The following is a 25041-nucleotide window of genomic DNA, read 5'->3' as shown; positions in this document are numbered from 1 at the left end:
GGGGGCAGCCAAGAGTGCTTAAAATGTGTACGATCACATAGGTCCATCCGCTTGTTTTCCTGCTGTTTCCATTCAGCAGAATGGAGGCCTGTAGGTAAATGGAAATTAGTGCCCATGGTGTAAGCCCTTCAGGCAACTATAATTGTGTGTTTTCTTGCAGATTCTGTTGCCACGGTTTTCCTACCAACTCGGTTTGCTCATTTCCCACCCACATCCCCTGCCTTCCTTGTCAGGTGATTAATTGTGGATCTTAAAAAGAACACCCAGCTTGGGATTCAAACAGCTGAGTGAAATGGAAAATGTTCATTTGGTATTAATGGGGACGGAACTACAATCAGCAGGCATTTTATTTCTTGAACATGGCATTCACTTCTCTTTAAACTTAGTTCTTGATATGGTGATGAATGTCTCCACCGTGGTGTGTACCTCGCCAGAGTGCAGGAAGGCACCCTTGCTTCTCCTTCATGTCTGGCAGTTTTCTACAGCAAAGAAAGATGGGGAAAACATTCATAAGAAATTGGACTGGGCTCTACGAGGCACCAGGTAATAGAGTCCACATTCAGCCTGCCTGGCTTTGTAATCTCCTCCCTCCTGCATCTAGGTGACAGTCTGCGATTTCTTGGTCTTCCTGTCTTTCCCTGTCCAGGATCATGGCGACATCTGACTGCCTTGCCTGTTCTTTGGAGGGTTACGTAACCTTATGTACTATCATTAGGGATGAGATCTTTTACCTTTCCTACATTTTCGTGGTGCTATTTACATAACTTTAGCACACAGCTTATTGTGATATAAGGACACTGCATGTTGAGACAAGTACATGTCAATTTAAGTGGCAAGATCTTTAAAGTACAAAGACCCATCTGGGAACTGTGACCAAGTTCTTTAGCCTGTTCCGCATACTTTAGCTTGCCAAGAGTCTGCAAGAAAGGATGAATGGGCACCAGATGGGAGCCTTGAAGGAATCATTAGAAGTATCTCTCAGGTACTTCTGACAATGGCCCTTTGCAGAAAGATATGTGGCTTATTATAAGAGTAGAAATGGCTGAATGTATCTAACAAATGGTACTGAGTGGGAGGTAACGGCTTTAGAACTCTGAATGTTTGTTTCTTCAGCAAGACTTGAAACAACACACCCTTTGGTCCCATGATGTTAGTGATGCTTTTGAAAGACACTCCAGTCTTTGTCTTCTCTGTGTTACCCTGGTGATTCCAGGAGTCCATGACTCCCATGGCTTAGGGGGAGGAGGAAAAGATCTCAATAAGATAACTAGGACAATTAGCAAAATACATAGCAAAGTGAAAGAATATTTTCATGTTTAACAGCCACCTGAAGTTTTAAAATGCTATCTTGTATACAGTGGACCCATCTTGATTGCTATTCTATTATCAACCACAGCCCTTTCTCTCTTTTGAAAAACAGCATCCTCTAGTCTACCCTATAGCTTCCTTCCTGTCCTGAGAACATCACTGATTATGTTCTTGCCATGACTTTTGCTCATATTGTCTTAACTGGTTGAATTCTATACCATTCTTCCTAATATCTTCTTTCTTTACCACTCATCTAAAGTACCACCTCCCTCCAACATCCTTAATTTAGTTCTTTGTTTTGTTTCATTTTATTTTCTCTTACAAACACTTTGGCAGTCTTTACAAAATGCTAGGACTGTTTCAAGTGTCTGTGAGTACCAACTTTATGAAGTTATCTTAGATGACTCTGTCCTCAGTTTGGAAGCCCCATAACACCCAGTAGTGTAGCTAGTGCTTCTCAAACACCTGGAGCATCTCTCAAAGGCCTATAGGAGAATGAAAAGACAAATACAGACTTGAAAAATATTTTCAAAGGACACATCCAATAAGAAACTTGTATTGAGGGGCGCCTGGGTGGCTCAGTGAGTTAAAGCCTCTGCCTTCGGCTCAGGTCATGATCTCAGGGTCCTGGGATCGAGCCCCACATTGGGCTCTCTGCTCAGTGGGGAGCCTGCTTCCCTCCTCTCTCTGCCTGCCTCTCTGCCTACTTGTGATTTCTCTCTGTCATATAAATAAATAAATTCTTTAAAAAAAAAAAAGAAACTTGTATTGAAAATGTACAAAGAACTCTTAAATTTGACAATAAGAAACCAAACCAGTCAATTAAAAGTGGGCAAGGATTTTGTGTTGTTGATTTTAGCCATTCTGACAGGTGTGGGGTAATAGCTCACTGTGGTTTTGATTTGCATTTCCCCAATGGTAAATGATAGTGAGCATCTTTTCATGTGTCTGTTGGCCATAGGATGTCTTCTTTGGAGAAATGTCTGTTCATGTCTCCTGACCATTTTAATTAGATCATTTTTTTTTTGGAATGTTTGTTGGAATGTTGAGTTTTACGAGTTCTTTATATATTTTGGATACTAATCTTTTATCAGATATACCATTTGCAAATACCTTCTTTCATTCCATAGGTTGCTGTAGTATATGTACACAATGGAATACTACTCAGCCATAAAAAAGAATGAAATCTTGCCATTTCCAATGACATGGCAAGCTAGAGAGTACAAATCTGAGGGAAATAAGACCATCGGAGAAAGACAAATACCGTGTGATTTCATTCATATGTGGAATTTAAGAAACAGGACAAATGAGCAAAGGAGGAAAAAAGAGAGAAAGAGGCAAACCAAGAAACAGACTCTTAAGTATAGAGAACACACTGCTGGTTATGAAAGGAAGGTGGGTGGGGGATGGGGGAAATAGGTGACGAGGATTATAGATGGCACTTGCTGTGATGAGCATTAGGTGACATCTGGAGTGTTGAATCACTATATTGTACACCTGAAACTAATATAACACTGTATGTTAACTAACTGGAATTAGGCTCAAAGTTTAAAAAAAAGAAATATGCAATAAATGGATTGAGACCAACAAACAAAAAATGTGGGCAGGTACTTCACCATAGGAAGGTATCTAGATGACAAATAAGCATATGAAAAGATGTTCAGTATCAACTATCAGTAGGAGAATGCAAATTAAACCCAATGAGATGTCACTACATGACTATCAGAAAAGCTCAAATCCAAAATACTCATTCAAAATGCTGGCAAAGACATGGTGCAATAGGCACTTTCATTCATTGCTGGTGGTGGGAATGCAAGCTGGTAGAGCCACTTCAACAAACAGCTTGGCAGCTTCCTCCAAGGCTAAACATAGTCTTATCATAGGATCCAGCAATTGTGCTCCTAGATATTTACTCAAATGAGCTGAAAACTTACATCCACACTAAAGCCTGTACATAAATGTTTTTAGCAGCTTTATTCATAATTGTCAAAAACGAGAAGGAGCAAGATGGCCTTCCCTAGGTGAATGGATAAATAAACTTTGAGACATCCAGACAATGGAATATTGTTTAGCACTAGAAAGAAATGAGCTAACATGCCATGAAAAAAGGGAACCTTAAATGCTAAGTGAAGGAAGCCAATTTGAAAAGGCTCCACACTGTTTGATTCCAACTCTGCGACATTCTGGAAAAGGCAGACTCTGGAGACAGCAACAAGATCAGTGGTTGCCAGGGGTTTGCAGAGAGGAGGGGGAAGTAAAGGGCAGGGATAGATGGAGCACAGAGATGGGATTTTCAGGGCATTGAAACTATATTGCTTGATAATACAATAATAGACACAGGGCATTACGCCTTCACAAGAGCCGCAGGAACCATCTTTTCTACACAAAAGATGAAGCCATTCTTTGTAAATGATAGACTTTAGTAAATAATAATGTGCCAATATTAGTTCATCAATTGAAACAAAAGTACCACACCAATGTAGGATGTGACTAATAGGGGAAACTGAGGACAGGGGAGGGGTGAAGCAAGTTCTATGAGACCTATACTTTCTTCTCCCTTTTTCTTTAAAACTAAAACTACTCTAAAAAAATTAAGTCTACGGACACCTGGGTGGCTATGTTACTCAGGCATCTGACTTCAACTCAAGTCATGATCTCAGGGTCCTGGGATTGTGCCCTGCATTGTCCCCACACTGCAGGGAGTCTGCTTGTCCCTCTCCCTCCCCTTGTGCCCCCCCCACTTGTGCTCTCTCTCTCTCTCTCTCTCTCTTTCAAATAAATAAATAAAATCTTACAAAAAGAAAATTAAGTCTATCTATTTAAGAAAGTAACAATCATTTTTAAAATGCAATCATTTTTAAAATTAAGTCTATCTATTTAAGAAAGTAACATCATTTTTAAAATGGGTTCTATATTGCAAAAGTCAATAGGGCTCAGATGGGGTCTATAGCTTTTCTTTTCTTTTTTTTTTTTTTTTTAAGATTTGCTTATTTGATAGAGAGAGCATGTGCAAACAAGCATGTTTGCACATACAGGAGCAGAGGAGGGGCAGAGGGAGAGAGAGAGAGAGAGAATCTCAAGGAGACTCCTTGGTGAGCACAGAGCCTGACTCAGGAGTGGATCCCATAACCCTGAGATCATGACAACAGCAGAAACCAAAAGTCAGATGCTCAACCAGCTGAGCCATCTGGGTGCCCCTTAACAGGCTCCAGGTGATGCTAGGCAAGTCCTGGGACCGTCTCCTGGGGGCATTCCAATAGCACTGGCTTAGCAGTCATGTGTCCACTGCCTTGAATCCTTCAGTGCTGCTTCTCACATGCTGGCCTCTTACCCCCAAAGTCTTTGCAAACTCTTCAGAACAGGGCTGTGTCCATCTCTGACTCTGTCCCTCAGTGCCTCAGACAGAGATGGGAGCAGAGTGTCCACCAGTAAGTAGTTTCTGCCCAATTTTGCCGAAGGACTTGCTGGATGGAACAGGTGAAAACCTGCAGGCTTTTGCTGTGTCTTTTGCTCAGCATGCTCAGCATGCGGAGCCATTCCTAATGCACCAAGATGGGGGACAGAGGGACTCAGAGAATAGACCCAGACGCAGAACTGTGCTGGCTACTGGGACCAGAGGAAATAAACCAGGGAAAAGAGGTACCAGGAGGTTAAAGAGGGGGTGGTAGTCTAGGGCTGGGTTTTGTGAGGTGTGGAGGCCCTGGTCAGGCACTCGGATTTGATTGTTAGTGTGATGGGGTGCTGGAGGGTTTGAAATAAAGAAGGGACATGATTTGATTTGCCGGGTGAGTTCCAGTCTACCATTTGGTGGCGATACTAAGTATTCATAAAATTCTTGGTTCTAAGACAAATTTTGAGGGAGACAGAGCTTCCCAAATACACAACTTTTTTTTTTAAGAGTTTATTTATTTATTTGACATACAGAGATCACAAGTAGGCAGAGAGGGAACAGGTAGGTGGGGGGAAGCAGGCTCCCTGTTGAGCAGAGAGCCCAATGTGGGGCTCTATCCCATGACCCTGGGTTCATGACCCACGTTGAAGGCAGAGGCTTTAACCCACTGAGCCACCCAGGCACCCCACAACTTTTATAAATTAGAAAATTGCCCCTTCTTTGAGTGAATGTACAAGTGATCCTGAATCTTTGTGTAAGAATTGGCAACTCCCCCAAACCTCTACTCCCCGCCACCTCCACCCCCCTCCCAAACCCTCCCCATCACCTGCTATGCACACAGCCCTGCAGGCATCCACCCGTGAGAACTAGCTCTACCTCTACTGGCCAGGTCTGGTGAAACTGCACACCCTGAGTGGGGCTTCTGAGTGCCAAAGGGTCAGGGTTCACCTCCTTCCCTGTGCAGCCCTGCAATGGACCAGGCTCCCGCCCAACTGCTCCTGGGTGAGCACAGCCCTGCAGAGCAGCGCAGACCAGAGTTGCCAAAGGGTCAGGGTTCACCTCCTTCCCTGTGCAGCCCTGCAATGGACCAGGCTCCCGCCCAACTGCTCCTGGGTGAGCACAGCCCTGCAGAGCAGCGCAGACCAGAGTTGCCCTGGAAAGAAAAGGTGTGGCACCAGAGAATAGACACAGATAGAGTCCACAGTCCTGGGTGCATTCCCACTTGCTTTGCTGGGCTTGGCTCCCTGAGCTTCTAGGTTCTCATTTGTAAAATGGTGGTAACACCAGACTCCAAGACTAGGGTGAGGCTTAGAGCCAATGGACTTACCGGAATGGTTCACGGATGTGAGTTCATGCTGGTATATAAGCCAGCAGGTCTAAAACTAGTAAAGCCCTGGAAGAGACGTATTAAGATTCAATCCATTGATTTCTGAAGTGCCTTTATGGGGTTGCTTCCTGTTGATGGTGTTGGCATTGTTTCTCTCATTTATTCACCTGACAAACTTCACTTAAATAAATTTTTCCTATATTCCAAAGAGACAGATATTTTTTCAAATATGCTATCTTGTGTGACAGTTACTAACAAAATAAATGTTCCTGGAAGAGCAGAGTCATTACTAGAGAATAAAATTTCTAAAGGGCATTGCAAAGGGCAGGGGTAATTGGTGGAGCTCCTGGATGGCTCAGTCAGTATAGCATCAACTTGTGGTTTCAGAGCAGGTCATGATCTCAGGGTCATGAGATGGAGCCCTCCATTGGGCTCTGCACTCAGCGTGGGGTCTGCTTGAGTTTCTCTCTCTCTCCTTCTCCCTCTGCCTCTCTCTCCACTTGCTTTCTCTCTCTCTCTCTCACCCTCTCTCTCTCTCTCAAAATAAATAAATAAATAAAATCTTCATAGGGCAGGGGTAGCTGGAATTATCCAGTGCAAAGGGCATCTGTGTTCCCTGTGTGTGTTTGTGAGTGTGGAGTACTCTGAGCACCTGGCCTAGATAATGTTGGTCCCAAAGGTCTCCTGTCACTCCACGCATCACCAAGGGGAAGACAGATTCTCCTTTAACAGGAAATATGAAGCTGCTGGCTCAGACCACAGGACCACGCTAATAGCACAGTTAGCCTCTGAGTGCGCCATCATGACACCATTGCCATCTTTCAGCATCTGAGGTCTATGCCCTGAGCCCATGGCACAGGACCATGCTAACAGCACAGTTAGCCTCTGAGTGTGCCATCATGACACCACTGTCATCTTTCTGCATCTGCGGTCTATGCCCTGAGCCCATGGATATGAGCATGGGGACAAGCTGAGAGTTCATCCTGTACCACCCAATAAAGCAACTCTGTGGCCTCAGGCTACTCCAAAGACTCTGTCCTGGACCATCTGTGGAAAGCGATCCAACTGGGGCCATGGAGAGTGAAGAGGAGGACCAGGGTACTTAGGAACGAGAAAGGAACCCAGGGCTGTCCTCTGGGATGCACCTGACTCCTAGGCCCCACTACACTTCTCTGCTCCCCTTGGGCCCCATTTCCCTCCTGCACTCCCAACCGTCTGCCCCCTGCCCTCCCTTCTCCCCCCTCTCTAAGAAATTCATGTGCCGGCATCTTTCTTCCCTTTAAGGTTTCTAGCAGGGATGGAGGAAAGGAGAAATTCATCCATTACAACTCTAAATATCTCTGTTATCCAACACCAGCCCTTTGAAAAGTCTAGGGGTGGGGCTTCACCCACCCATGTAGGATTAGTGAGAATATTGCAAATATGAGGGGGTGTGGTCTAGAGAAACCCCCACCTTTACTGGGGCAGTGGTGGCTGAAGATGACCCCTTCCCAGTCCCCATCCTGGGGCAACAGCAGGTGCAACAAAAGCAGGTCGTCAAAGCTCCCATGATGGCCTTGGTGCCTTCTGGAGAGCTTTTAAGACATCCCTTTCATTTAAAACACAAGGACAAACACATTATTTTCAAGTATTCACATGGGCACACAGAAACGTGTTTCTGCCCATGGGTTTCTGCTGTGCCTTCAGAGCTCAGGAGAAATACTGAGTCACTTCTAAGCCACAGTCTGCTGCTGATGCTGACAAAGGCAACCCCCTTGGGGCAGAGAGGAAATACTATATTTACTCACATAATTCCCCTCTTCTTTCAAAGGTGTCTGACCCCTGCAGGAAGTGAGATAGAGGGAAATGCCCCAGTGAACACTGAGCACCCTCTCTGCTCCTCTTCCAGCCCAGAGCCAAGAGAGAAGGGAAGATGAATAGATACTGCTCAGACATAAGCCATTAATTACATGTAACTGTTGACCCCCTGAGTGTGGAGAGCCCATGGTGATTACGATGCTTAATCAGCCTGTGAAGGGCACTAAAGCCGGTGTGATATCTGGTGACCGCTGATATTTCTCCTGAAACATCAGAATGGCTCCTTAACTTCTTGTCTGCCAAAAATCACTGGGACTTTCAGACTTTGTTTTTATTCTGACAGCATTTTAAACTCTCCAGTTATGTGGAAATTAAAAAGGCTTAGAGTCATATGATCCTGGTTTTCAGTCTTGTATTTATTGTAATGCACCAACTCATTATTCTGAAACTTGACAAAAACGGGGTCAGAATCAAGCATCTATCTTGCCTTTAGGAAATGAATCGCATTTCAGGATAACTAAATAATTGATGAAAGCAAAATTCTTACTCCAGAAGAATACTAACTAATGAATGTAATAAGAATGATAGAATTATAGAAATCATGATTTTACAACATCTTCTGAAATAATCAGCCTTGATAGTGATCATCATGGTCTCAAACCCGTGAGTGAAAGACTCCTGGCGATTTTTACAAATGACAACACCTGAATCCAGTTACCAAAAGCAGCATCTACATAGAAAGGAGACCCCAGACATGACTGTTTCCTGAAGTGACGCAATAGGAAGTCACCTATAAAGACAAAATTTTGGCCCCAAAACCCACATTAATCTGAATGTAATAATGCCACTAGATTGACCTGCCAGTTTGGTGAAAGTGTGAGGGATAGAGGAATGTGTTAAACATAATCAAATAAAAGCAATCAGCCCAATCCAGAAGATGGGAAATTCTACAGAATAAACAACCAGAAAGACGTATTGAGACAATCAGGAGAAAGTGAGCTGACTTGAATATTCAATGACAGTAAGCAATTATTAAGGAATATGGTTAATTTTGTTTGTTGTGATAATGATATTGTGTTTGTACATTTTTAAGCTTGTATCTATTATGGACATACATTGAGCCTATGCAGATGAAGTGATACAACACCTTGGATTTGCTTAAAAAACTCCTCTCTGCCAAAAATAAAAAGAAGTGGGGGCGGGGTGACCATGATGGATGGAGGAAGAAGGGCAAGATGTTGCTCACGGATGAAGGTGGTTATAGGAGCTAAGATAGTGCATGCTTAAAAACGTTCCTAATAAAAGGTATACAAAACCCAGGAACAACAAAATTAAAACCACTGACTGGATCAGTAAAATCTCATTTAGTAAGATTTTATTGTGACTATTTTAAAAAGTTCACAAACTGGGAGTTTTTGAATTCAGGACTGATCAAGCTTAGAGACATGGTGCCAAAGGATGGCTTCTAAAGTGAAAATGAGGAATTTGTTTGACCTTGACAGTGATCGGTGATTATAGTGAGGGTTTCTAGATGACAGGGGATTGGCTAAAAGTGATTATTTCACACCATTTTAGGAAGATAACACGCATTTTCTTTTATGATTATCAAAGGCATTTATAAGAAATAACCTTGTGAAGTTTCACTTCTGCTCATGAAATAAGCTAGATTTAGTTTGGTTTTGTCTGCTCAGGGCATTTTTAAGTTTGGCCTCCATTGTGTATTTTACAAAGGTAAAAGAAAATGCCCCTTTGCAAATTAATTATTAGCTGTGTGATATGGGACAAGTTCTAAATTTTCTGAGCTCGGCTTTTCTCATCAATGAAACAGGGATAATGTTTTCCCTCCCATGATTGCTTTGGAGATTAATAATTATAATAGGCCTGCATAACGACAGACTCACCGTAAGTACTTAATAATACAAAAATGCTTTGTAGATACTATAGAAAACCCAAAGAAAAGCCTTAACATCTGGTTGATACTAGCCTTTCCAAGTGGGCAGATTCCATCTCAGCAAGTCTTCCAATAGTCTTACTTTGGAATCCAGACTTAAATATGTCCTTCCCTCATGGCTCTTCTTCAGGACAAGAATCCTGTCTCTTTCATGTCTGTATCCCTGGTCTATAGCAGCATACCAGCTATCTAGTGAGGGTACTTTAAATGTTTGTCGGCTGGCTGAACAAAGGAATGAATGAATGAGTGAATGAATGAATGAGTGAATGATGCCTGCTATTCCAGTACCTTTAAATTGTGGCCAATGAATATGCAAGTGAATAAAAAGATCAAGTGTACGGCGCCTGGGTGGCTCAGTTGGTTAAGCATCTGTCTTCGTTTCAGTTTGGGTCATGATTTCAGTGTCTTGAGACTAAGCCCCCTGAAGCTCCATGCTCAGCACGGAGTCTGCTGAATGTAATCTCTGGGTTAAAATGGATAGTAGAGGGAAAAGGTGAAACTACAAACATTTTATCAGGAGCCAGAGGAACAGGGCAAGATGCATGTGAGGGAAGAGCAAAGAAAGGCGGGCCAGGAGACTCTAGAAAAGTACAGAGAGAGTGAGCACAAGTGCAATCGCACTCAAGGAAAGTGAAACACTTTTTCAACATTCTTAAGACCACTACAGCATTCGTTCATGTTGAGACTTTACAAATTGCAGACAGAGAAGTAGTTAAATCTTTGTTCAAGACTGAAAAACTTAGTCTATCTGAAAGTTTTGCAAAAGTTAGTTTTAGGTCCAAGCACCTCCTAAAACAAGAAGCACATCTTTAAGTACAACAATGATAAACTATATCTAAGTGAGGTGTTAAAATGTAAGTGGGGAGCTTAGTAAATGGCATAAAGTCTGGATTTGGGCAGAGAATATTAAGGATCTGTCAGAAATGTAGAAAGATGGGTGAGATGTGAGAAGAACCATCAAGTACATCACTTAGGGTTTTGAAGAGCAAGAGCCAACACAACAGGGATCATTAATGCACTCACTCAGCAGAAGAATCATTTTGCTCCAAGCGAAGAATGGATAGTTCAAGAGAAGTTCCATTAAAGAGAAATGGCGGTGTAATAGACAATGTGTTATAGACACCAGATCTCATTATAGAGATGAGAAAATCTTTTTTGAAAGCAATATCAAAATCAGAAAAGAAGTATTGAGAAATTAAAGGAATTGGAACGTGATTTATGGTATGTTGCAATTTTTAAAACACTGTACTTGAAGGCTCTTATTAACCAATAATTGATTGGGTAATAGAACCAAGTTTAAGGCAATCAGTTCATCTTGAAAAACAGGGAAATAATTTGTAACCCAGTAAATGCCCCATGCCTTGAGAAGTGTGTTGGTGTATAGATAGGAATGAATGAGGCTATTTTTCTTTGCATATCATGTCAAAAACAGTGTTGATAAATGTGGATGCAATTTTGAACTGTCTGATGCTTTCAGAATTTGGAAGCCTTTTAAGAGATCTGATTAATTTAACATGTCAAACCTAATGGTGAATGAGTTCAATTTCTCCAAAGAACAATTAGTCACGGAATAAATTAACATGAGATATTGTCAAATGCAAGATCGTGCTCGTTTCCAAAGATAAAACACTTTTACTGCTATTGTTGAACTTACTTCTTTGTTCTATGAAGGGTTTCTGTGGCATAATTCTTTCACTGACCCAAATGCTCAGAAGGAGTTGCCACCATTTCTCACATGGACTACTGTAAAATCCTCCTAATCTGTCTCTGTTAGCCATGCCCACAACTTCATGTCTGCTCTTCATATATGTCCGCATATTTCACGACCACAAAACTTTCCTTTAGAAAACCTGTCAACAACATCCCATTGCATTTAGGGAAGGCAAGTAACATTAGCATGTTTCACAAAGCAAGGGACCCTAAGTACCCCTTGGACTCCTTACCATAACACTTTCCTGTTTTCTCTGGCCTTTTTTCATTTGTTGGCATCTGCCATGCCGTGTTTATCTCTTAAGTCTTCCCACCTGCTGTTCCTTCTTCCCGAAACATTCTTTTCCCTCCCAACTAGTTCATGTCTCCTCCTCCTTCGTACCTCAAGTCAGATCTCAGAGCCTCATTTCCCCAGGAACACCTTTCTGACTTCCCTGACTAGGGCCATGTCCCCTCTAGAGTGTGTTTTCACTGCCTCCTGGGCTCTGGTATAGCACCTGTCACAATCTCCACATCCTCTGCTTTCAAGCTCTTCCATGTCCTCTCCCAAAGCCACTCCTCTACCAAAATTACTCTTTCCAACGTACCACCATGATTCTCCATGTTGCCAAAGGCAGTGACTCCTTCCTTGCCTCTTAACATCTCTTCAGCATTTAAAACAATTGAAAGCTTCCTTCGGAAAAACACTCATCCTTGATGGCATTTTAAGGACCATCACAACTACCCAGTCTCCCTTCTACCATATTAGGCACCAACTCCCAGTCTTAGCTTTTGTTTTCTCTTCCTCAGCCAGATCTCTTAATTTTGGAGCACACTGAACTAAAAACTAGACCCTGTATTTTTCTCTATTTGCATCCCCTCCTGCTGTGATCTCAGTCAATCTCATGGTTTTAGATGCCCCCCACCTGCCAAGGACACTCCCATTTATCCATCGGGGCCCAGATGTTTTCACTGAGCCCTTTACTGATCTATTCAGCTATTGAAATGACATCTCACCTTGATAATAATAGTGATCACAAATTCATCTCAGACAAATAGAATCTTTGGTTACCACCACTCCAACCTGCACAGTAACACACATAAGTTTACCCCTAATCTTAGCAAATGATTCCTCCATCTATCCAGTTGCTCAAGCCAAAACCTAGAGGTCATTCTTGATTCATCTCTTCTCCCTTCCCCAGGTCCTAACTCCAGTCATGATACAGGACAGGTTCTTTCTCGAAAACATGTCCCCATCTAACCATTTCTCTCCAAATTGATGCGACAACCACATGAGTTGAAGCCACCATTATGTCTCCCAAGACTACTGTGAGTTTTCTCTCTGGTCTCTGATTTCTCTTGTCACCTACAACCCATTCTCCATAGCTTTCAAAGTGGTTTTTCAATAAGGCAAATCATGTGAGCCTTCTGGTTAAATTTTGCTAGTGGCTTCCCATCACATATATTATGAAACCCAAACTTGCCCACAGCATCCACATATCCTACATGCCTACCTCTCTGGCCACATCTTCCACGTCTTTACTGAATTCCAGAAACAGTGGCTGTGAGGAAAACCTGAGCTAAATGCTTTCAGGAAGATCAGGGAAGCAGAAAAAAAAACTAAAATTAAATCCATATCTTCCATGATGGAAATTTCAAAGATCATAACTAAAACTGAAAAGTCTAAATGTCATACTTCAGGCCATTATTTAGCAATACAAGAGAAAATACTAAATAATCAGCTAAAAATTTTTGAATATGATTATCTGTGGGATCAGGAATTAGGGGTGGTAATGGTGAGAGATTGAAATAGCAGGGAAAATTATGGTTTTTTGTCATAGATCTGCTGGTACTATTTAACTTTTCAAGAGCTTACAACTATCACTTTGAAAATTAAACTAAAAAAAATATGTTGGGAAAAAGGCAATGAGACCTTTCAGAGAGACAGACAAAACAGGAGGAAGAAACCAGAAGACCTATAGAATGACTTACAGTTTTAACACAAACAGAGGAACCAGGAACATTATTGGTATCTGACTGAAGAGAGTTAAATTTGGGGTAAAGGACAAGCTGTGTTTGCACCACTCTTAGTTGCCTTGGCAACAGAGCTCCCTCCTAATGACAAAGATATTATTATATGGAAATGCACATGCAAATTAACTAAATAATAATCAGAGCAAAGCAACACATTGCATAGGCGGGCTGCATTTTGGTGGAAGGTCCAGGGAGAATCTAGGCCGGGCCTGTTCCAAATCAAAGGAAAAGATAATAAAGAAAAGACCTGAAGAGCTGGATTGAGTCTGCTCTCCAGAAGTTGCTAGAAACTGCATCTGCCTCTAATTTTGGCAAAGCTTGTTTATATAGTAAGTATTTCATGGGTCCATATTGCCTCATCTAGGTGATGGTAGCTATCACTAAAAAACTTCTTGGGGAACAAGGTAGGTGAATCTAAACTTATTCCCCACCTCCATACTTATCTCTCCAGATCATGTTATTTGTTTGTTGGTCAACAAATAGTTGTGGAATGAGTGAATGAATGAAAAAAAGTTTCTTTGAGAAATCTGCTGTAGTGAGGAGCTAGCTCCTTAACTGAGGTTTAAAAACTATCAAGGGGATCACATCTCCCTGGCTAAGTGTGCTCACCAAATTTTGATTCCATCTTGAGGGTGGGGCATAGCTGGGCTTTTGCCACTGAAACTCATCTGTGAAAATTTGAGGGGGATGGAATTGTCCCTGTGGAAAATCAAGGCTTAAACTGTGTAGATCACTCCTGTAAATATGTAAGTAGGTAAGCATACATGGATCCATTAAGAAATTCTTATAAGGCACTCTTATATACAAGCACCCATAGTAGAACCCATGGGTGTAGCCATGCTGTATTGTAGATATGTTTCAAATATTTGCTGATCAACACATAAAATCAACACATTACTGCTGAAAATAGGGAAGCCATCTTTCCTTTTGAAAATCACTTCCTAAGCTGCCATGCAACCTTCAGAAGTGAGATTTGTTCAGTTATCACACAAGACGGGACACAAAGCACCATTTAGATGAATGTGCAAGTTTACACTCATCTGCCACCGATGAAATTCTGGAATCACTCATGAATGATTATCTTCAGAGTAGAGACATCAGATTGATATGAGAACACCTTCAAATCTCAAATTACAGATGCTTAAGAGAAAAAGATACTCAACCAGGCCAATATCCTTGACTCGAAATATCAGCAAAGGTTTTACCTTTAAGAAGTAATAATAGGTTTTCCATGACACACGGAACACTTCAGATCAATATATATTGTATTAAAGCCTTGCTTTTGGAGGTGTTTTTTTTTTTTTAATAAAACATCAAAATAGGAAAGGAAAGTATTGTTTCAGTCTCCTAAGTCCCTGGGGAAATGCAGCCCTTTACATTCTGCTGACACGGACAGAAGGAAGAAAGATCAACAGAAAAAATGAAATCAGCCCATTGCTTCCTCATCAGGGTGGCCATTCAAGCTGGTTTTTCTGGGGACAGTAGCTGTCACATAACCTCCAGCTGCTCCAGGCTGGTACACCCCATGAAATAAAATGCAACAGGGAAATAGTCAATCACAGCCATTAAAGTCCATCCCTCATCTCATCACAGAGAAGTTTTATTCAGCTGGCCCATATTTACCCCACAAATTCCCTTTCCTTAGCACAAAAGCTAGAATAAACTCCCTAGAATTATTCAAATCGGGGTCAGCACCTGCTCTAGCTCAGCTCTCCTCAATCTTGAATGGGCATTTGAATATCCTGGGGATCATCTGAAATGCACATTTCCAACTCAATACACTTGGAATTCTGCATTTCTCACAAACTCCCAAGTGGCTCAGGTGCTTCTGGTCCCTGGAATCTGATGCCTTCCTCATTGACTCATTCTTTCCTCAACAGGGAAATTGCAAATAACCAAGGACTAAGGAGCAGGCATGATTTGACCCTTTGCTTATATAAGGGACTAACATTAATAGGCCTCTTTTTAAATGAAAATAACCCAAGAGCGGCCCCTTTTGGAAAAGACAGAGTAGATTTAAATAGAAGTACTGCTGTGTGGCAGTCAATATGTAATGTGCTCTCATCTAACACTAGTTATGATTCTCACTTTACACAATAAACTAAGACCTGGGTACTAACTTCTCCAGTCATCTGAGCAATAAATGCCCACAGTAGGTTTTGAATCCAGTTCTCTCTGACCCTCCAGCATTTGGGCTTTCTGTTATTTTTGCTTCTCTGGTTATCAGGCAATGATACTTTCTTTTTTTCTTTTTTTTTTTTTTTAAGATTTTATTTATTTATTTTTCAGAGGGAGAGAGAGAGCGAGCACAGGCAGACAGAGTGGAAGGCAGAGTCAGAGGGAGAAGCAGACTCCCCGCAGAGCAAGGAGCCCGATTTGGGACTCGATCCCAGGACGCTGGGATCATGACCTGAGCCGAAGGCAGCTGCTTAACCAACTGAGCCACCCAGGCATCCCCAGGCAATGATACTTTCATTTCAGTTCAATTAAACAGAAATGTAGACAGAAAGAGATCGGTGTGTATCTGTGTATGTGTGGGTGGGCACGGGTGTGTGTGTGTGGGTGTACACAAATAACAAAGAAGAGAGGACATATAGTTGGAGAGGACAAGTCCAAGTCCTCCAGAAACTCTAGGCCAGGAGAAAGAAAGACACATGAAGAGGTCACCGCGGCACATCTGCTGAGAGTTGTGATAGGGACACTGGATGAGAGTCACTCTTACTTATCTCAGAATGTGATCCTTAGAAGAGCTGACACCACAGCTCTTAGAGACTGAAGAGGAGCTTATTTGCTGGGAGAAGGTGGATACACTGCCAGGTAGAGATGACAGCTGGACCACAGTCATAGAACCATGAAATAGATACATATCATTTAAGGAAAATTTTGCATTAATAATCAGGAGGACTCCTTCTCTTACAAGATACAAAGGTGATTATGATTATTTAAATCATTATTATTTAAATAAATAATCATTATTTGATCATTTGATCATATATGATCATTATTATTTAAATAAATCATTTTTTTAAGATTTTATTTATTTATTTGACAGAGATCACAAGTAAGCAGAGAGGCAGGCAGAGAGAGAGAGGGGAAGGGAAGCAGGCTCCCCACAGAGCAGAGAGCCCAATGAGGGACTCAATCCCAGGACCCTGGGAATCATGACCTGAGCCGAAGGCAGAGGCTTTAACCCACTGAGTCACCCAGGCGCCCCATAAATCATTATTTTTAATGATTATTATTAGATTATTATTAAGAATAAACCATTATTTTTTAAGGTCCTGAGCTTTAAGAGACAGGCCCATCAGTTTGATGGGTTTATTTAAAGATCCCTTCCGTTTCTCTATAGAGGATATATCATAAAATAATGCAATAATGTAATGATAAAGTGGACCAAAACAAATTAATCCACACTACGTTTTGGGCTCAACCTAGTCACTGTCTCTATGCCTCAGATGACTGACAGTGATGACAGCCAATTATATATTTCTTTTTCTCATTTCCGGTCCTGAAAAGGAGGTGGGCTTCCTCCATCTTCTATAAAAGAGTTATTACAAAGCAGCAGACACCCAGCATTCTAATGATGTTAAACAAGGTAGAAACCCTAGAGATATCAAGGTCATGATTATAACTTAAATAACAAAAATAGGAGGGAGGAGTCAAGATGGCGGAGAAGTAGCAGGCTGAGACTATTTCAGCTAGCCAGAGATCAGCTAGATAGCTTATCTAAAGATTGCAAACACCTGAAAATCCATCGGCAGATCGAAGAGAAGAAGAGCAGCAATTCTGGAAACAGAAAAACAACCACTTTCTGAAAGGTAGGACCAGCGGAGAAGTGAATCCAAAGCGACGGGAAGATAGACCCCGGGGGGAGGGGCCGGCTCCCAGCAAGCGGCGGAGCAACCGCGCACAAAATCAGGACTTTTAAAAGTCTGTTCCGCTGAGGGACATCGCTCCACAGGCTAAACCGGGGCAAAGCCCGCGCGGGGTCAGCGTGGCCTCAGGTCCCGCAGGGTCACAGAAGGATAGGGGGTGTCTGAGTGTCGCAGAGCTTGTGGGGATTGGAACGGGAAAGCCGGCTACAGAGACAGAGCCGACAGTAAGCTCACAGCTCGGTGTTGCCTTGAACCAGTCGCAGGCTCGGTGAGCTCAGAGCGCGGCCGGAGGTCAGGCAGACGGGAGTGGCTGGGTGCTGTTCTCTGAGGGCGCACTGAAGAGTGGGGCCCTGGGCTCTCGGCTCCTCCGGGCCGGAGACCAGGAGGCCGCCATTTGTATTCCCCGTCCTCCGGAACTCTACGGAAAGCGCTCAGGGAACAAAAGCTCCTGAAAGCAAACCCGAACGGATTACTCACCCCGACCCCTGATAAGGGCGGTGCAATTCCGCCTGGGGCAAAGACACTTGAGAATCACTACAACAGGCCCCTCCCCCAGAAGATCATCAAGAAATCCAGCCAAGACCAAGTTCACCTAACAAGGAGTGCGGTTTCAATACCAAGGAGAGCAGCAGAATTCCAGAGGAGGAGAAAGCAAAGCACGGAACTCATGGCTTTTTCCCTGTGATTTTTTTTAGTCTTGCAGTTAATTTAATTTTTTTTTTCTTTTTCATTTTTTGTTTTTTTCCTCACCTTCTGGTGAAATTTTTTTTTTAACTTTTACCTTTTTCTTTTTTAACGTTTTTTAACCAGTTTATCTAATATATATATTTTTTCTTTTTTATATTTTTCTTATTTTTTTTTAAATTCTTTTTTCTTTCTTCCTTTTTGAACCTCTTTTTATCCCCTAACTCCCCCCTCACGATTTGGGATCTCTTCTAATTTGGTTAAAGCATATTTTTCTGGGGTTGTTGCCACCCTTTTAGTATTTTCCTTGCTCCTTCATATACTCTTATCTGGACAAAATGACAAGAAGGAAAAATTCAACACAAAAAAAAGAACAAGAGGCAGTACCAAAGGCTAGGGACCTAATCAATACAGACATTGGTAATATGTCAGATCTAGAGTTCAGAATGACAATTCTCAAGGTTCTAGCCGGGCTCGAAAAAGGCATGGAAGATATTAGAGAAACCCTCTCGAGAGATATAAAAGCCCTTTCTGGAGAAATAAAAGAACTAAAATCTAACCAAGTTGAAATCAAAAAAGCTATTAATGAGGTGCAATCAAAAATGGAGGCTCTCACTGCTAGGATAAGTGAGGCAGAAGAAAGAATTAGTGATATAGAAGACCAAATGACAGAGAATAAAGAAGCTGAGCAAAAGAGGGACAAACAGCTACTGGACCACGAGGGGAGAATTCGAGAGATAAGTGACACCATAAGACGAAACAACATTAGAATAATTGGGATTCCAGAAGAAGAAGAAAGAGAGAGGGGAGCAGAAGGTATACTGGAGAGAATTATTGGGGAGAATTTCCCCAATATGGCAAAGGGAACGAGCATCAAAATTCAGGAGGTTCAGAGAACGCCCCTCAAAATCAATAAGAATAGGCCCACACCCCGTCACCTAATAGTAAATTTTACAAGAAAATCCTGAAAGCAGCCCGGGAAAAGAAGTCTGTAACATACAATGGTAAAAATATTAGATTGGCAGCTGACTTATCCACAGAGACCTGGCAGGCCAGAAAGAGCTGGCATGATATTTTCAGAGCACTAAACGAGAAAAACATGCAGCCAAGAATACTATATCCAGCCAGGCTATCATTGAAAATAGAAGGAGAGATTAAAAGCTTCCAGGACAAACAAAAACTGAAAGAATTTGCAAATACCAAACCAGCTCTACAGGAAATATTGAAAGGGGTCCTCTAAGCAAAGAGAGAGCCTACAAGTGGTAAATCAGAAAGGAACAGAGACCATATACAGTAACAGTCACCTTACAGGCAATACAATGGCACTCAATTCATATCTCTCAATAGTTACCCTGAATGTTAATGGGCTAAATGCCCCTGTCAAAAGACACAGGGTATCAGAATGGATAAAAAAACAAAACCCATCTATATGTTGCCTCCAAGAAACTCATTTTAAGCCCGAAGACACCTCCAGATTTAAAGTGAGGGGGTGGAAAAGAATTTACCATGCTAATGGACATCAGAAGAAAGCAGGAGTGGCAATCCTTATATCAGATCAATTAGATTTTAAGCCAAAGACTATAATAAGAGATGAGGAAGGACACTATATCATACTCAAAGGGTCTATCCAACAAGAAGATCTAACAATTTTAAATATCTATGCCCCCAACGTGGGAGCAGCCAACTATATAAACCAATTAATAACAAAATCAAAGAAACACATCAACAATAATACAATAATAGTAGGGGACTTTAACACTCCCCTCACTGAAATGGACAGATCATCCAAGCAAAAGATCAGCAAGGAAATAAAGGCCTTAAACGACACACTGGACCAGATGGACATCACAGATATATTCAGAACATTTCATCCCAAAGCAACAGAATACACATTCTTCTCTAGTGCACATGGAACATTCTCCAGAATAGATCACATCCTCGGTCCTAAATCAGGACTCAACCGGTATCAAAAGATTGGGATCATTCCCTGCATATTTTCAGACCACAATGCTCTAAAGCTAGAACTCAACCACAAAAGGAAGTTTGGAAAGAACCCAAATACATGGAGACTAAACAGCATCCTTCTAAAGAATGAATGGGTCAACCGGGAAATTAAAGAAGAATTGAAAAAAATCATGGAAACAAATGATAATGAAAATACAACGGTTCAAAATCTGTGGGACACAACAAAGGCAGTCCTGAGAGGAAAATATATAGCGGTTCAAGCCTTTCTCAAGAAACAAGAAAGGTCTCAAGTACACAACCTAACCCTACACCTAAAGGAGCTGGAGAAAGAAAAAGAAAGAAACCCTAAGCCCAGCAGGAGAAGAGAAATCATAAAGATCAAAGCGGAAATCAATGAAATAGAAACCAAAAAAACAATAGAACAAATCAATGAAACTAGGAGCTGGTTCTTTGAAAGAATTAATAAAATTGATAAACCCCTGGCCCGACTTATCAAAAAGAAAAGAGAAAGGACCCAAATAAATAAAATCATGAATGAAAGAGGAGAGATCACAACTAACACCAAAGAAATACAAACTATTATAAGAACATACTATGAGCAACTCTACGCCAATAAATTTGACAATCTGGAAGAAATGGATGCATTCCTAGAAACATATAAACTACCACAACTGAACCAGGAAGAAATAGAAAGCCTGAACAGACCCATAGCCAGTAAGGAGATTGAAACAGTCATTAAAAATCTCCAAACAAACAAAAGCCCAGGGCCAGACGGCTTCCCGGGGGAATTCTACCAAACATTTAAAGAAGAACTAATTCCTATTCTCCTGAAACTGTTCCAAAAAATAGAAATGGAAGGAAAACTTCCAAACTCATTTTATGAGGCCAGCATCACCTTGATCCCCAAACCAGACAAGGATCCCATCAAAAAAGAGAGCTATAGACCAATATCCTTGATGAACACAGATGCGAAAATACTTAACAAAATACTAGCCAATAGGATTCAACAGTACATTAAAAGGATTATTCACCACGACCAAGTGGGATTTATTCCAGGGCTGCAAGGTTGGTTCAACATCCGCAAATCAGTCAATGTGATACAACACATCAATAAAAGAAAGAACAAGAACCATATGATACTCTCCATCGATGCTAAAAAAGCATTTGACAAAGTACAGCATCCCTTCCTGATCAAAACTCTTCAAAGTGTAGGGATAGAGGGCACATACCTCAATATCATCAAAGCCATCTATGAAAAACCCACCGCAAATATCATTCTCAATGGAGAAAAACTGAAAGCTTTTCCGCTAAGGTCAGGAACACGGCAGGGATGTCCATTATCACCACTGCTATTCAACATAGTACTGGAAGTCCTAGCCTCAGCAATCAGACAACAAAAGGAAATCAAAATCATCCAAATCGGCAAAGAAGAAGTCAAATTATCACTCTTCGCAGATGATATGATACTATATGTGGAAAACCCAAAAGACTCCACTCCAAAACTGCTAGAAGTTATACAGAAATTCAGTAAAGTGTCAGGATATAAAATCAATGCACAGAAATCAGTTGCATTTCTCTACACCAACAGCAAGACAGAAGAAAGAGAAATTAAGGAGTCAATCCCATTTGCAATTGCACCCAAAACCATAAGATACCTAGGAATATACCTAACCAAAGAGGCACAGAATCTATACTTAGAAAACTATAAAGTACTCATGAAAGAAATTGAGGAAGACACAAAGAAATGGAAAAATGTTCCATGCTCCTGGATTGGAAGAATAAATATTGTGAAAATGTCTATGCTACCTAAAGCAATCTACACATTTAATGCAATTCCTATCAAAGTACCATCCATCTTTTTCAAAGAAATGGAACAAATAATTCTAAAATTTATATGGAACCAGAAAAGACCTCGAATAGCCAAAGGGATATTGAAAAAGAAAGCCAACGTTGGTGGCATCACAATTCCGGACTTCCAGCTCTATTACAAAGCTGTCGTCATCAAGACAGCATGGTACTGGCACAAAAACAGACACATAGATCAATGGAACAGAATAGAGAGCCCAGAAATAGACCCTCAACTCTACGGTCAACTAATCTTCGACAAAGCAGGAAAGAATGTCCAATGGAAAAAAAGACAGCCTCTTCAATAAATGGTGCTGGGAAAATTGGACAGCCACATGCAGAAAAATGAAATTGGACCATTTCCTTACACCACACACAAAAATAGACTCAAAATGGATAAAGGACCTCAATGTGCGAAAGGAATCCATCAAAATCCTTGAGGAGAACACAGGCAGCAACCTCTTCGACCTCAGCCGCAGCAATATCTTCCCCGGAACAACGCCAAAGGCAAGGGAAGCAAGGGCAAAAATGAACTATTGGGATTTCATCAAGATCAAAAGCTTTTGCACAGCAAAGGAAACAGTTAACAAAATCAAAAGACAACTGACAGAATGGGAGAAGATATTTGCCAACGACATATCAGATAAAGGCCTAGTGTCCAGAATCTATAAAGAACTTAGCAAACTCAACACCCAAAGAACAAATAATCCAATCAAGAAATGGGCAGAGGACATGAACAGACATTTCTGCAAAGAAGACATCCAGATGGCCAACAGACACATGAGAAAGTGCTCCATATCACTCGGCATCAGGGAAATACAAATCAAAACCACAATGAGATATCACCTCACACCAGTCAGAATGGCTAAAATCAACAAGTCAGGAAATGACAGATGCTGGCGAGGATGCGGAGAAAGGGGAACCCTCCTACACTGTTGGTGGGAATGCAAGCTGGTGCAGCCACTCTGGAAAACAGCATAGAGGTTCCTCAAAATGTTGAAAATAGAACTGCCCTATGACCCAGCAATTGCACTATTGGGTATTTACCCTAAGGATACAAACGTAGTGATCCAAAGGGGCACATGCACCCGAATGTTTATAGCAGCAATGTCCACAATAGCCAAACTATGGAAAGAACCTAGATGTCCATCAACAGATGAATGGATCAAGAAGATGTGGTATATATACACAATGGAATACTATGCAGCCATCAAAAGAAATGAAATCTTGCCATTTGCGACAACATGGATGGAACTAGAGCATATCATGCTTAGCGAAATAAGTCAAGCAGAGAAAGACAACTGTCATATGATCTCCCTGATATGAGGAAGTGGTGATGCAACATGGGGGCTTAAGTGGGTAGGAGAAGAATAAATGAAACAAGATGGGATTGGGAGGGAGACAAACCATAAGTGACTCTTAATCTCACAAAACAAACTGAGGGTTGCTGGGGGGAGGGGGTTTGGGAGAAGGGGGTGGGATTATGGACATTGGGGAGGGTATGTGCTTTGGTGAGTGCTGTGAAGTGTGTAAACCTGGTGATTCACAGACCTGTACCCCTGGGGATAAAAACATATGTTTATAAAAAATAAAAAATAAAAAAATAAATTTTAAAAACAAACAAACAAACAAAAAAATATGGATGGACCTATTGGATATGCCAAGTGAAATAGAGAAAGACAAATATCGTATCATTTCACTATTTGTGAAACTTAGTTGGCAAAACAAATGAACAAACAATAAGAAAAAGAGATAAACATACTCTTAAATATAGAGAATGAACTGATGGTTTTCAGAGGGGTGGTGGGGAGGATGAGAAACATAGATAAATGGTATTAAGAGCACACTCATCCTGTTGAGCACTGAGAGATGTACACAATTGTTGAGTCATTATATTATATACCTGAAACTAATATAGCACTGTATATTAAGTATATGTGAATGAAAAAATAAAAAATACTTTCAGGATGTTTAGGGGTTTTTAAAAACAAATATGTTTATGTCAAATAAACTTAAGGATTTTATATTTTTTAAAAAAAATTAAATAAATAAATAAATAAATAAATAAGCAGTTCCCAGGAGCAGATTTACTGAATCAGTTTGCCATTTGGCCCCCTGTACTCTGGCACATTTCAGAGAAGGACAAATGTCCTGTGTGGCTACCACTCAGTGATGTCTTGAACACAAGTCTCCTGAACCTTCTCCTGGCTCTCACATTCTGGGCCAAGACAACTGGAGCTCCTCTCATTCCTAGCTCAGGTCATCCACCTCTGACAAGTGTAAATTCTATGAGACCTAACTTTCCCAAAGTCTTGAAGATGTCAGTCAAGTCTAAATAACTCATGAGCATACTGCAAATGGTAAGCCTCACTAGCCACTTATCATCTTGCCTTACTCTTATTTGCATAAGGCTTCAATTATTCTAGGGTATTTGCTTATCCTCATGGAAATTAAAATAAAATTGAATACCTTCACTGGTCTATAAGCAATAACCAATCGTAGGTAGATTAAAGACTTCAACATGAAAAAATTCAAAACTTGAAAACAGTAGAAAACAGTGAAGAATATTTTATGACCTCACATAGGGAAAAATTTCTGGATATTACATAACCAGAGCAAATCTTAAAGTTATAAATTCAACCAAATACATTTAATATTCAAATTTCTCTTTTCATCTATTCAAAGAAACCATTTGAGGAGTGCAGAAATAATCAACTGGGATGACAATATATGAAATGTATGTAATTCCCCCAAAATATAACTTTCTCAAATATGTTAGGCAATCAACAGCTCAGTAAGAAAAAGACAGGGACAAGGATATTTATTGTATGGCCATTTCTAATTACGAGAATCTGGAAACAGCCAGAACGCATACACAAAATGACAGTGGGTAAGTAAACTGAGGTCTGCCACACCTTTTAACACTAACCAACAGTTTGAAAGAATGAACTGAAACTCTACTTATAAACATGAGTGAATATCATAATATAATGCTGATGTTTTTCAAAAGCAAGGTTGCAAAGGATATATACATAATACTGTTAGTGTAATATTAAAAAGGAAAAGCGATGTCATACATGTAGTAAATTATAAAACACCAAACGCAAAATTATGATTCCTCTGGTTAAAGAAAAAAGTTCTGACTGTGGAGAGGAATACCAGATATTTCACTATT

Source organism: Mustela erminea, chromosome 8 (genome assembly GCF_009829155.1).
Source record: "Mustela erminea isolate mMusErm1 chromosome 8, mMusErm1.Pri, whole genome shotgun sequence".
NCBI classification, from domain to species: domain Eukaryota; kingdom Metazoa; phylum Chordata; class Mammalia; order Carnivora; family Mustelidae; genus Mustela; species Mustela erminea.
Note: the sequence above shows the minus strand (reverse complement) of the source record.